The 13,896-nt window shown below is 50.1% G+C and overlaps 1 long non-coding RNA gene across 1 annotated transcript; it reads left to right on the forward strand.

Annotated features, from left to right (window-relative positions):
- Positions 1 to 475: 475 nt before the first annotated feature.
- On the forward strand, positions 476 to 11,870 carry LOC121496802. The gene is made up of 3 exons (XR_005989347.1): positions 476 to 539; positions 7,246 to 7,420; positions 7,746 to 11,870. It is a non-coding gene; the product is annotated as an uncharacterized LOC121496802 (long non-coding RNA).
- Positions 11,871 to 13,896: the final 2,026 nt, after the last annotated feature.

Raw genomic sequence — 13,896 nt, forward strand, 5'->3', positions numbered from 1 at the left:
TGGAGAGCCCGCTCATCAGCTGACTTCATTTACTCTTCACTCATTCATTTATGTATCCAGCTTAGTGGGGGAGACTGAGACATCAAAACACCTCCTCCGGGGGCTGAGGGGGTGGGTGGGACTCAGGGATGGCTTCACCAAGGAGTGGTCAGCTGAGCACCGAAGGGGAAAGGCTTACCTGATAGAAACAAAGCCCAGGCAAAGGCACAAAGATGTGAATGAACATATGAGGTAACAGAAGGAAAATGTCAAATAATAAGGCAGAAATGGGCTGGAGGTGGGGGTGATGGAGGAATGTATAGAGACAAAGGAGAATGGGTGCTAGAGAGAGGGGTAGCAATGAGGTCCTGAGGGGTGTGTATAAAATACTAAGGAGTCTGCACTTCTTAAGCAATGAGGAAAATCTTAAGAGGAAGTGCAGCATCATCAGATTTGCATTCTAGAAAGCTCTCTTCCACTGCTGCCCCAGGAACCAGCCAGGAAGAAGCTGACCAGAGACTGGGAGTGTGCACAGGAGAGAGCCAAGCACCACTTAAGAGGTAGGCCAGGGATGACTTCTTGATCAATTAGATGGAGGAGGGACGGATGGATATCTTGAAGATTCTGGGCCCATGTGACGTCAAAGAAAAAGAGGAGGGTGGGAGAGAAGATGAAGCACGTAGCTGGGGACAAAGATACCCTTGTTCCCACTTTCCCCCACACCCTTAATTCTCCGTCACAGGAACAAAGCAATGTGACAAGCTAATCCCCACTGAGGTAAGATGTAAGGGTCTAATATGTGACTCCCTGCCCACACCCCCCACCCACCAGGAATCACGTTCGGTTAACCACAGTCCCCATATAGCCAATGCTAATCGAGGGAATGACTCTTCTATAGTGAAATTCTGGGAAGCGCTGGGCAAGTTGGGGATATGTTTTCAGGTAGGGAGACCTTCCCAGCATCCCTAAAATCACATCGTGGAGGCTCTAACTAAAACTCTTAGTGAAGAGAATGCTGTTAAAATTTCATCTTCATTCCAAAGAACCCCATTCATACCATAGATAAGGGGGCCTTCGTCCTGGACAGGATTCTGTTCTCTTAGCATGGGATGATGGGACATCAGATGCCATAGAGCTCTGGGGTCACAGAGTTCGGGTCCTAGCCCCACCACTCATGTTAGTTAGCCTAAGACACAATTCCATCATTCCTTAAGCAGGGGCTCAGAACATCTGCCACTCGGATTGTTGTGAGCCTTGATGTAAATGGCAAGGTCGCAGCAAACATTGGTTCCTTCTTGTGCCACCTCACCCCCACCCCTGTCATCTCATTTCAGATGCGAATCTTCACCGGTCACCCTCACTACCTCCACCATTTATCACACTCTTTCAACACCCAATTCACTTGGAGAAGCCTCATTCTCTCCCTGTTCATGGGCTATTAGCTGCTCTAACAGCTTTAGGTGATGAAAAGCCACCCTTTGGGAGCAGGAGCTCAGGGCCTGCAGACCCTGGGGTGGGGGGGTGAGCGCTGTGCTCCAGAACCGCCTGCAGGGGGCAGCATCGGGCAGCGTGAGGCCAGCCCGGGCGCCCCTGGAAACAGCTGGAGCCTGGCTGGGGTGGGAGGACCGAGGAGGAGGGGCTGGAATTCAGACTCCAGGTGACAAAGGACTCAGTAGAGGTCACGGGGGTCTACACTCAGCCTCCTGGGGAGTCGGGTCATTGGGGAACAGGGGAGCAGGGAGGAGGGTTTTTTCAAGCACTCCTGGTCCCATCAAGTTCAGCGGGGGTTTTTCCAAACCAAGACTGACAGCTGTTACCTTTCAATACGGCAATAGGGCACCCACCCCCCAGGGGCACCCACCCCCCCAGGAGCAAAAGGCCTCTCCTTCTCACCTAGCCAGAGGCCCTTGGTGCAGATGCCCCATCCTCCATGTGGCGGTGGGAGGGAGCCCCTGAGAGGACAAGATGGGGAGCTAGCTCCCCCACAAGCGGTTTCAACTGCTCACATCCTCAGCCCCATTTGGGAGTCCTGGAGAGGACTGAAGAAATAAAGGACACAGCTGACACTTAAAAGCTATTTACACTGTTGGGACGCCTGGGTGGCTCAGCAGCTGAGCATCTGCCTTTGGCTCAGGGCATGATCCTGGGGTCCTGGGATCGAGTCCCGCATCAGGCTCCTCCCCAGGACCCTGCTTCTCCCTCTGCCTGTGTCTCTGTCTCTCTCATGAATACATAAATAAAGTCTTTAAAAAAAACAAAACAAAACACTGTTGAAGACCACAGATGTGAAACTGCAGGAGGACACAAGGATGCACATCATCAGGTGCTCCGCGGTTTCTGATCAAGCACCGCCAGAGGCTCCAGGTTCCCAAACCTCAGGTCGCATGGTCAGACGTGGGATGATTTTCTATGATTGGTGAATTTAATTTTTCTGAGATTTATTTATTTATTTATTTAATGAGAGCAAGCCTGAGCATGGGGAGGGACAGAGGGAGAGGGAGAGAGAGAGAGAGAGAATCTCAACCAGACCCTCCCCTTCCCCCCCCCCACACACACACACTGAGCTCAGAGCTGGATACAGGGCTTGATCCCAGGACCCATTCCCTCCCCTCCAGAGCACAACCTGCACTGAAACCAAGAGTTGGACACCCAACCAACTGAGCCACCCAGGTATCCCTCTGAATTTATTTACATGGAAAAACAGAGAGATAAAATTATTAAAATCAATCAAGACTGCCCAGAATATGGGATCCCTGTAGGGACAGATGATCTGAGCTGTGGGAATCTGGAGAAGAGATTTATTAATGCAGGCAGCATTAAGCAAGATCTGGGGGGCTTGGTGTCTGGAGGCCTCATGCCAATGAGAGACACTCGTTGTCGCTCACTCTCCGATTGACTTCGGTTGGGGTGGGGAACTGCGATGTCACCATGACATCACACCTTCCAGGAATCACTGAGTCAGCCTGAGGCCCCAGGCAGGACCCACTCACTCACTTCCTCCAACAGTGGGAGCCACTCCCCCACCCCCAGGCAAGGCTTTGGGCCTGGTTTTTCACTGCCATCCACCCCTGCTCAAGACAGTGGGACCTGGCCCAGAGTACATCAGCTGGGCAAAGAGATACAGCAGGGCTCACTCCCACTCACGCTGTCCCTGTAGGCTGAGGAGAGAGCCCCCCACCCCACCCGGGATAGTCGGATAGTCGTTCCTGGCTGGGAGCCCAAGTGCCCCTGGGAGAGGTAGCTCTTTCAGCTCTGTCAGTCACACCTCCTGGGGAACAAACTGAGGTATTTCTAAGGAACTAAGTTGTGAAGGAAGAAATTAGAAGGCAGAAAGTAAGGAGGAATTGGGGCTGGGGGAGTAAGTGTGGGGAAGCTGAAAGAAAATCTTGCCCACCTCACATCTGAGAATTGTTCCAGATACAGTATGGCTGTTATACCCCAGAATGGGGAAGTTGGGGGCCTTGTCCAGGCCCACTCCTTTCTCACTAGAGGGTGGGCACCTCCACAGCCACACTCAGCCCATGGCCAGAAAAACCCAGGAACAGGGCCAGAGCTGTCTATCTGTAGCCTTCAGGGGATGACTTTCTCTTGCCCCTTCCCTAGCATAGTCATAGGGGCCTCCCTTCCTCCCCAGATCAGACCCTTCCCTTCTCTTCCCTTCCCTGTTAAGAGCATTCAAGTCAGAATCTGTCCACACCATATCACGGTCTGTTTCATCTTTGCATTAAACCTGATGCTCTGTAAGCTAGTCTTACCAAGACAAAATTTAACCGCTAGGTAGTAATGAGCTTTTAAAGCACTGCAAAGGTCCTGTACTCACCTCCTTCTCCCTCTCTGCCCCCCTTCTCTCTCTCTCTCTCTCTCTCTCTCTCTCTCTGTCTCAAACAAAATGAGTCCCCAGCATATTAAGACCCATGATGTAAAATGAAGGGGCTATGGTCTGGTCCCATTCTCTGGGCCACTCAGCTCCCTTCTGGAGCACTACAGTCATGGGGGTGTCACTGTGAACTGCCAAACCAGACTCCGTTCAGAGAGTAGTGAGAAGCTGCCACATGAGAGTAAGTAGGAAGGAATCTAGAGTGTGGCAGGGTTTTGTTGGCATTAAGTGAAAGAATACGATAAAAGATCAAAACACCAGATGGGTAGGTATTGCCCTTTCGTAGACGAGAAAATGGGAGATTCAGAAAGATGGAAGAAACTCTCCAGGGTCGCACAGCTAGTGAGTGACAAAGCCAGCCTCAGAAGCCAGGGTGATCCGACTCCACGAAGCTGGGCCTTACTACTCAGATACTCTGACTCAAAGTTAAGAGCCTCCTCTGAGTCACAAATTATAAAATTAGAGTTTCATTCAGCAATTCACAAAACCTTAAGGTTGGAAGACATTTTAAAGGTTGTCCAAGCAGATGTGTAAATTGCCTACATAGTGTCCTGGCTTCCGCTAGGAGACATCAACTCCAGGAAGTGCTTGTGTCCTGATTCAGCCCATGCCAGCTCAGAATTATTAAATAGTTCTTTTGCGTTTGGAGCCAGAATCTCTCTCCCTGTAATGTCCACATATTGAGTCTGCCCTCAGGGACACAGAGAACCTGAGCAGTGTGTCACTCCTGAATTGTCCTTCTCCTGACGACACACTCTAGATTCCTTCCTACTTACTCTCATGTGGCAGCTTCTCACTACTCTCTGAACAGAGTCTGGTTTGGCAGTTCACAGTGACACCCCCCATGACTGTAGTGCTCCAGAAGGGAGCTGAGTGGCCCAGAGTAAGGGACCAGACCATAGCCCCTTCATTTTACTTCATGGGTCTTAATATACTGGGGACTCATTTTGATCTTGTTAGGAATGAAAACCTTTGCGTGGCTTCCCATGTGCTGAGCCTAAGCGACATCTTCTCCCACCCCTTGTCCAGTTGGGCTTGAGATGCTCATGACCTGTGGCCTCCATGTAGGCCATGCCTAATAAGTACTCCTGGGCTGTCTGGCCATCCCCCTGCTGTGTGGGCCCCCTCCTCAGTGTGCCTGGCATCACTCACTGACCCACCAAGGCTCAGCCACATCTTCCCTCTGGTGCCAGCTCTGGTTGTCTACTCTGAGACTCTGCCAAGGGGTCCATCCCCCTGACCCAGTCACCCCTCAACAGGCATGTTGGCTTTTAATTCCCTGCCACATTATACACTCCTAGGCATCGCCTGGGAAGTTCTGGAGAAGAAGCAAGGGCCACGGTGTCAGGCCCTCCCGCTGGTGGAACAGTTTGCCAGCATTTCCGCTGTGCCATGGGTACCCCGTACAAGGATTTTTCTTCCCAGTGATCCAAATCTACTTTCTACTTCCTGCCACTCCATCTGGGCTGTTTCTACCCCTTGGCCCCCTACTCCCATCTGGCTGGTGGGCAGGGCACACAGCACCTTACCACCCTTCTCATCCCTTCTGAATCTTGCTCCAAGCTTCTCCCAGCAGCAGATAAGTTTTTCTATAGGGCAGGTACTTCTTTTGTGTCAAATCCTCTATTCTTTCTCAGCATGATGGCTCAACCCATCGCTCTACGCTCTACGCTCAGACCCCCAAGCTTTGCTCTCAATAGAGAACAGGAATCTTCTTGAAAAGTAAAAGCCTTCTCCCTCTAAAGAACCAGGCTCCCAAGATTATTGAGTATTAGCTTGCTATGGATTTTTAAAATCTAGTTTAAAATGTGAAGCTGAGCAAGACTTCTTTGTTCTGGGATGTACGGAGCTCCTCTGAAACCACAAAGACATTGATTCAGTGAGTAGGAACCTTTTGCTTCCTGAGAGTGAAAATCCATTATTATAATATCAATAATAATATCTTGTTTCTTTCTCATGGCCCAAGACAAACATGTAAAAGAACTTAGCCCTTCTATGTCCCATTCTCATTGCATTCTTCTATCTTTTCTGCGTCCTGAGTTCTGTTTCTCCAAGATCTCTACTTGACCCTCTATAACTACAACCCTTAGCTATCTTGTAAGGGTCTGTCCCATTCATTACTCATCCCACCTTGTGGCATAAAGGTCACACCCTCTAAAGGTGTGCTCCCATCTGCTCACATCACTGTGCTTTCATTACAGGCATTAGCATATTTAAAACCAATTAAACTATGATTATTTTCACCCCAGCCATACTGCTCTCAATCCACTTAATAAGGATGGGAAAGTGGAGCTTGTTGTTCATGTTTAAACGACATAGCCCAATTTATAAGCATAGATGCAACAAGGTCTAAGCCAAGGGTGACAACCCCCACTCCCACCCCCACCCCCCCCCACCCCCCCACCACCGTCACTCACCTGGAAACATCATCCCCTACACCACTCACATCAGGTACTCACTCCAGGATCTGTGCTTCTAAGCCTCTTTCTCACCCAAACCATTGGATGCCCTCCAACCACTAAGGCTTCATACAAAATGCCTTGACCTCAACTTTGAGCCAGTTCTCTCAGCAGGATTCTGGGGACTTATGCAGCATCCAGCTCCCCCAAATCTCTTCACATTGCATAAAATTTCCCTATCACAAAAACATTTTTTTCATTTGCTCTCTCTAATGCACTTTCGGTTCATTCATTCATTCTGCAAACATTTATGAACACCTTCACTGTCAGGCACCGTTCTGGGCACTGCAGCTACAGTGATCAACAGGCTGGACGAGGCCAGGCTTTCGAAATTCCATTCTCGGGGCGCCTAGGTGGCTCAGTCGGTTAAACATCTGACTCTTGATCTCAACTTAGGTCATGATCTCAGGGTCATGCACTGGACTCCACGCTGCATGTGGGGACTACTTAAAAAAAAAAAATCCATTCCAGTGAAGATACACAATATACAAGGACATGGGAAACAGACAGGAGCACTGCAGATTGTGATTACATTCTCTGAAGGAAATAAATAGGATCTCATAAGAGAACACAGCAGGAGGCCTTTCAGAAAGGGAGAACAAGGAAGACTTCTCTGAGGAGGCAGCTAATATTTAAATTGACATCTGTCAGATGAGAAGAGGCAGGAGGGAGAAAAAGTGGTCCAGGCTGAGGGATAAGAAAGAGCAAAAGCCCAGCGCCAGTGGGGAACCTGGAGGCAGGGAGACCACCCAGGCTTGGCAAGGTCAGGGTAAGAGCTGAATTTCACTCAACCCGCTGGGAGATGACATGACCTGATAAAAATTGTCAAAAGTCGCTCTGGCCACTGTGTGGAAAATGAAACTGAGGATTAGAGCAGGAGAGGAAGTGGGAAGGAAAAAGCCATTCAGGCCATTGCCCTTGTCTCCACAGCACATGATGCCCAAGGTGTTGGTAATGCAGATGGAAGGCAGAAGAAGGATGGAGGCACAATTTAGAGAGAGAGAGATTTTGGAGCTAGGACTGATTTTTGTCATATTGTCATCGTCAGACTTTAGGAAAATGCACGAAGGAGCATCTCATCTCACCCTGGGAGTCGGAGAGACAGGTGAGGAGGGGGATTGGGAGAGGTGTCCTGTCCTGCTGTGTGTGTGTGTGTGTACACACATGCATGCTCATGTGCACGTGTGCACACACATGCAACTGATTTGGGGGAAGAGCTGAAAGCCTTCTAGAAAGAAGGGAGGGAAGGGGGTGGGAAGAGGCAGAGGTGTGCCAAATACTAACAACCTGAAAATTGAAAGAAGCTGTGTTTCTTGCATGACATCATCACTCCCCTCATCAAGTGTCCGATGGGGCATTTCCCGGTCATGACAAAGGAATGGTGCGCATCCATCACAGCTAAGTTGCTCTCTCCTATTGTTTCACTGTAGATACGAGGATCTGAGCTAGCCGCACGCATCTCTAGGCCAGCTTCAGAACTTTGCCTCCATCTGTAACAATGATTCTGTGAAGGAAAGAGTTCCAAGTTCCTAACAAGTGACCTATAAATAAACCCTTGGAGCACAACGTGGAGGAAGTTCCTCTGCTTTACCCCACTGAGAGGCGGGGGCTAATTCCCTTTGCACACTTCACACTTGCCGCAAATCCGCTTTTTTCTTACAAATCAGTATCTCTGCTGCTTACTCATGTTCAGCTTGTGGCCAATTATGACACTCCAGGATTTATTTTCTTCTGTAGTGTTGCCCAGAAAGGTTTAAGCTATTCGTGTCTGTGCCAGTTCATAGTAGAATGGCCCAGAGGAGTCATAGCAGGAAGCACTTTTAAGAGATGTTTAAAGAGAGCCTACCTCCTTATAAGCAAAGGCTAAAGAAAGTATATTCTTTTAAAGTCCAGCATGAAAACTTTTCTGTTTTTAAAGACCTATAAATGTAACCCAAGATTTCCAGACCTGCCAGTCTAAGATATAATAACAATAGAAATCCATAGTTGGCTGGTTCTGAGCCACACCTGCTCCAGGCACCCCCGGAGACACCATCCAGCATCTCTGGGTGTCTCCAGGAGGACTCTCGAAGTCTCCAGAAAGGCCAACAGTCAGGAGCTCAGACATGTGGTGCTCCACATGACCAGAGGTATGAGCCTCAGTTTCCCCATCTGTAAGCTGCAAAATGTAAAATATGAAAGTAGGGATAAGTCTCACCTCAAGGTGGTGTTCTAAGGATAAAATGACCTAATACCTATAAAGGACCAGAGCACGGTGCCCAGCAAAGAGGAGCCATTCACTAAATGATAGCCACTGCTACCATCCACATCATTACATCATCATCCTCAATACCCCCGATTCCCCTAGAACAGAACTCTCCTCCTGTCCCCTAAGACGTTTTTCCAGGCCCAGCTCCAGTTCAGCACACTTCAGAATCCAGTAGCAGCTCCCAAGGATCTCTGAGGTCTTCACATGACTGGGCCCCTGGCCAACCTGCCCCAGCAGACATGCCCAGGCTTGTCTCCCTCACTCTCAGCCTCAGGCCAGGCTGCTAACACACAAATGCACAGGTCCAGGGACTCCGGGGCAGAAACACACCACTAGCAATCCTGCCACTCCCTGTCCCTCGCTGCCCCCTCCTGCAAGGCATGCTTACTCCCAGTCTCCCTGGCCCTGAGACCAAGGCTCTGAAGAAGCTGGCTCCTGGCCAGGATGGTAAACGAGGCGTGGGCCTCCGAGAGTCTCTGAAATTATCAGTAGGCCCTCAGAGGGCTCGATGGTGAAAGCCAAAAATAAATCACCTACAATAAAGTCAGGCAATTGGGAGAAAATAGCCGGGGGTATAAAAACACCTGATGTGGAAGGCAGAGGAAAGGTAGGGGTAACACTGCAGCTTCGCTCAGTTCTTCCCCCATGAAAGTCCAGTGCTGTCAGCATGAAGCCAAAAAAACTGTTGAGGCATCATTGCCTGAAATGCCAACTCTGACATTTGTAGAGTGACCTATGACAAGTCTTTCATGTTCTGGGGAAGCACAATTTCCTCATTTAAAATCAGGAGAGCAGCCCAGATGCACGTCCATCTGCAGTGAGGCCATTTGCCATCACCTTCACCTTGACTCTGCTCAGTGGCATGATCATCCTTGTCTTCCCCTGTGCACTTGCTGTGTGCTGGTGGCTATCAGGCCTGGAGAGTGAAGGGGAGCAGAACACAGCACCCCAAAATAGGCCGCTTTGGTGTAAGGACTTGAACCTGAAGGCAATGGAGAAACTGCAAGAAAATCTCTCCACCTTCCTGCTCTTTGCCCAAAATCAAGGCATAAATTTGTAAAGAGGCTCCCACACCCCTCTCTCCCAGGAAGATCAGAAGTTACTCACCAGAGACCACTCCAGACTCATCTCAACCCTGAGAAGGCACCAGAAGAAGGCTGCACAAACTTTACCAACTAGCCCTCAATTTCCTTTAATTTCCCCCAGATATTCACTTTCCCACAGCTCGCTGCCTTTGGAAGCCAACATCCCTCTTCCTTGGTCTTGTCACTTTTCTACAAGTGTATTGTTCTTTCGTTAAGATGCTCTGTAGGTCCAAGTTGCATGCCCCCCTTTGAGTTACTCATCACTGAGTGCTCCCATGTGTACGTGCAATGTGTAATAACCTTCTGTATTTTCTTTTGTTAATCTGTCCTTTCTCAATCTGGTTTGGAGGGCTCCAGTCAATGCACCTAAGGTGTGCAGAGGGAAAAAGAGTAATTTCCTTCCCTTACAAAAGCAGAGCTGGCGGTGGCAGGAGAAGTGTGCATTTGCGGGGGAGAAGAGGTGTCACCATTCCCACGACTGTGCACACACAGGGCAGGCCAGGAACAGGAGGAAAGCTAAGAGCCTAGGCAGGGCCCTTAACTCAAGAAGAGGCTGGGGGATCTCCTGGGAAGGTCAGCTGGCCTCCTCGAAGGACAAGCTGGGAGTGCAGACCTAGAAGATGCAGGCCATTCCAGGAAGGGAACCAGAAGCAGGAAGGGAGCTATAAATGCAGGGTTTCTTTTGCTGGGAGGAGAAGTTGTGAAGTGAGCACAGAAGGTATGAAGCCAGAGGGCCCGTGCCTGTGGTGAAGGGGCTCTCGCTGGAGCCCCTGGGAGGCTGGAGCACCCTGTCCAGGCCAGGAACAGTCAGATGGCTAGTGGTGTGCCCCGCAGGCTTCAGGGGACAGGTCACATTGACACCCCTGCTGGGGATGGAACCTGATGGCAGGGAACTGGTGGGGGACCACGGCAGAAGTCTGCAGAGAGCAGAAGCCAGAGCAAGGCGGTAGCAACAAGGGACAAGAGGGGAGAGGGATTGAAGCCACTGGCTCAGACCCTGCAGGGGTACCAGGCTGAACTGATACAGACCAGCTGTTCTCCTTCCTCCCACCATGCTCAGCAGCTTTGATCCTTCTTCCTTGAATAAGACGAGCCTGCAATTAGCAAGACTCTGCACAAGAACCAGAGGTGGCCCAGTGGTGCCCTGACTGCAAGTTAGAATCATCTAGGGAGCTGTTAAAATGCCAGTGCCTGAGCCACTCTCCAGACCCATGAAATCAGGATTTCTGGGGGTGCTCCTACTGTTTTCATTTCTGAGAACAGTTTCTCCTCTCCCTTCACTGGACAGTTTCCTACTTACTTCCCAACTCAGCTGAAACCTGTGTCCTCTGTGAGGACACCACCCCCAGCCCTCGGTGGTCCCTGCTGGGCATGCATCAGGCCCCCCTCAGGGCCAGGACCTCAGCCGACCTATCCTTTATTTGACCCAGAGTAGACACTAGATACATACTTATTGGATGAAAAACAGGAATGAGTGGATCTTATTTATAGGTTGCCTCTTCCTAGAGCTCTATCTCCTCACTAAGAAAGGGGATTAACCCAAATCCAAGATCCAGGTTCAGGTCTCTTAGCTGTCCAGGTGGAGGGTTTGAGGAGACCTCCAGAATTGGTGAAGGAGGGACCAGGACCAGTCAACAGCCCGGATCACTGTCTCTTTCCCCTTTCCAAGTACAGCCAAGAGAAGGAAGCTGCCTCTTTCCTCCCAGTTAGGCACGGCCAATGTCATGACCCTTAAGCCAAAATGCTATCCCTGCCCCACTGCTGACCTCCCTGCCCCTGTGGAAGGGTGGACAACATCTTTCCTGAGAAAACCAGAAGAGGAGCTCTTGCAGGAGGAGCCCAGTAGGGAAATTTTTCATCTGTAACCCTTCATCTGTAACCTCAGACCCTGAAGGCCTGAGGACCCATATCTGGGCACAGGGACTGTATAATTTTTGTCTTTGTCCCTTAGCACCAGCTGGTAACTAGGCCTCTCAGCTCCTAGGACATCCAAGGTTCTGCTGCCACTGGGAGACACAAAACGTAAGTCCAAGAATCCCAACCAGTGAGCTCAGCACCTCGGGGGAGAATGAAGCAGCTGGACATTTAAGATGAGGTTTTAGCAAATGTTGGCGAGGATGTGGAAAAGGGGAAACCCTCTTGCACTGTTGGTGGGAATGCAAGCTGGTGCAGCTATTCTGGAAAGCAGTGTGGAGGTTCCTCAAGAAGTTAAAAATAGAGCTGCCCTATGACCCAGCAATTGCACTACTGGGTATTTACCCCAAAGATACAGATGTAGTGAAACACCGGGACACCTGCACCTCAATGTCCATAGCAGCAATGTCCACAATAGCCAAACTGTGGAAGGAGCCATGATGTCCTTCGACAGATGAATGGATAAAGAAGATGTGGTCTTTACGATGGGATCTTACTCAGCCATCAGAAGAGACAAATACCCACCATTTGCTTCAACATGGATGGAACTAGAGGGTATTAGGCTGAGTGAAATAAGTCAATCGGAAAAAGACAATTACCATATGGTTTTACTTATATGTGGAATATAAGAAATAGTGAAAGGGATCATAAGAGAAGGAGGAGAAACTGAGTGAGGAAAAACTAGAGAGGAAGACAAACCATGAGAGACTCCTAACTCTGGGAAACAAACAAAGGGTTACAGAAGGGGAGGAGGGGGGTGGAAAGGGTAACTGAGTGATGGGCACTAAGGAGTGCACATGATGGGATGAGCACTGGGCATTATAGCATATGTTGGCAAATTGAATTTAAATAAAATTATTTTAAAATGTTAAAAATTAAAATTAAATAAATAAAATGTGACAGGAGAAAAGATCACTTGATACAAATAAAAATAAAATAAAATAGGTCCATGGTTAGAAAAAAACAACAACGAGATTTTAGGGTTGATTATCAGGGCGCCCCTGCTATTCCCTGTGGCCACCTAGAAGTCCAGCTAATGACTGACCTCCCCAGGTTCAAAGTCTGATCTCCTCGCTGTCCCCTCCCCCGCACCCGAAAGCACCTCCTCTCTGTGACTTCCTTATTTCTATAAACAACCCACGCCATCCTCCTAGCCAGCACCGCGGCGTGTGTTTTATTCCTCCAGGCTGCTCACACACCACTCCTTCCTTGCCCTCCCCGCCGCTCACAGACCTAGCCTTCCACCTTGGCCTCAGCTCCCCCTCAGTCCCCTGCCAGGACAGCCCTGACCAGGAGATTCCCCCCATCCAAACCTTCATCAGACCCCCACCCCCTAGTGAAGGAAGCAAACCTCCAAGTGGCTCCAACTCCACAAAATGGCGCCAACCTGCCTCCCAGGCTGGATCTCCTTCCAAACTCCTGTTCATGTTCAGCAGTCTGCCCAGATCCCCGCATGGGCCCTGAGCGTCTGTGCCTGCCTGCTATTTCCTCCATTCAGAAGGAGCATCACCCTTCCAAATGTCCAAGTCCGGCTCATTTGTCAAGTTCATTTCAAAGGCCCTCCACGAAGCCATTCCTGACCCTGCCTGCCATGGCATTCCCATGAGGCCTGGCCAGCAACACAGCTCAGCAGAGGGGGCGGACCTGGCCTCTGAGGCCCCTGGCCACAGTTCCAACAGCAGCACTGCCCTTTACTAGCCGAAGGATGATGGGAGAGTCCCTTAGCCTCTCTGGACCATGACCTCCTTACCTTCCTGCTTGCTGTGAGGACCAACTGGGCACCATTTCCTAAGTGCTCAATAAATCACCGTTGATACAAAGTCACCTCTGTTCTTCCTTCAGGTGGCTCAGCTGAGCCAGCTGTGAGCCTGCCTGCAGACACTCGTGAACGGACATCTCCAGTCAGACCCTGCTTGGTTCCAGCTACTACATCTGATGGCTGCTTACTGGGGGGGTGCGGGGGGAGGGTGGCTTCTACTCTACAGCCTGACCTTCTTAGAAACACAGGAGCCTCTCTGGCAGTGAGCGCTTCCCCATCACCCACCCTACTCCCCACAGCTCCTCACTGAGCCCCTGAGAGTCCAGCAGGGCCAGAGCCAGGATATGCACAGCCACTCTGGGGTACCCCCCACCCCAACCAGAACCTCCAATCAACCTAGAATCTTTAAGTGACTTTAATGGGGGGAGAAATCCCATGTTGGTGGGTGCTAAATGGACCAGTTTGCCCTTAAATCAATCATATTAGCGGTATGGGTTCTCCTAGTGCCTCAGTCAAGAATTAGTTCGGTGCGGATTTTCTGCTTCAAGAAGGTAATAGTGGGGCAGCCCGGGTGG

Source organism: Vulpes lagopus, chromosome 1, assembly GCF_018345385.1.
Source record: "Vulpes lagopus strain Blue_001 chromosome 1, ASM1834538v1, whole genome shotgun sequence".
Taxonomy (NCBI): Eukaryota; Metazoa; Chordata; class Mammalia; order Carnivora; family Canidae; genus Vulpes; species Vulpes lagopus.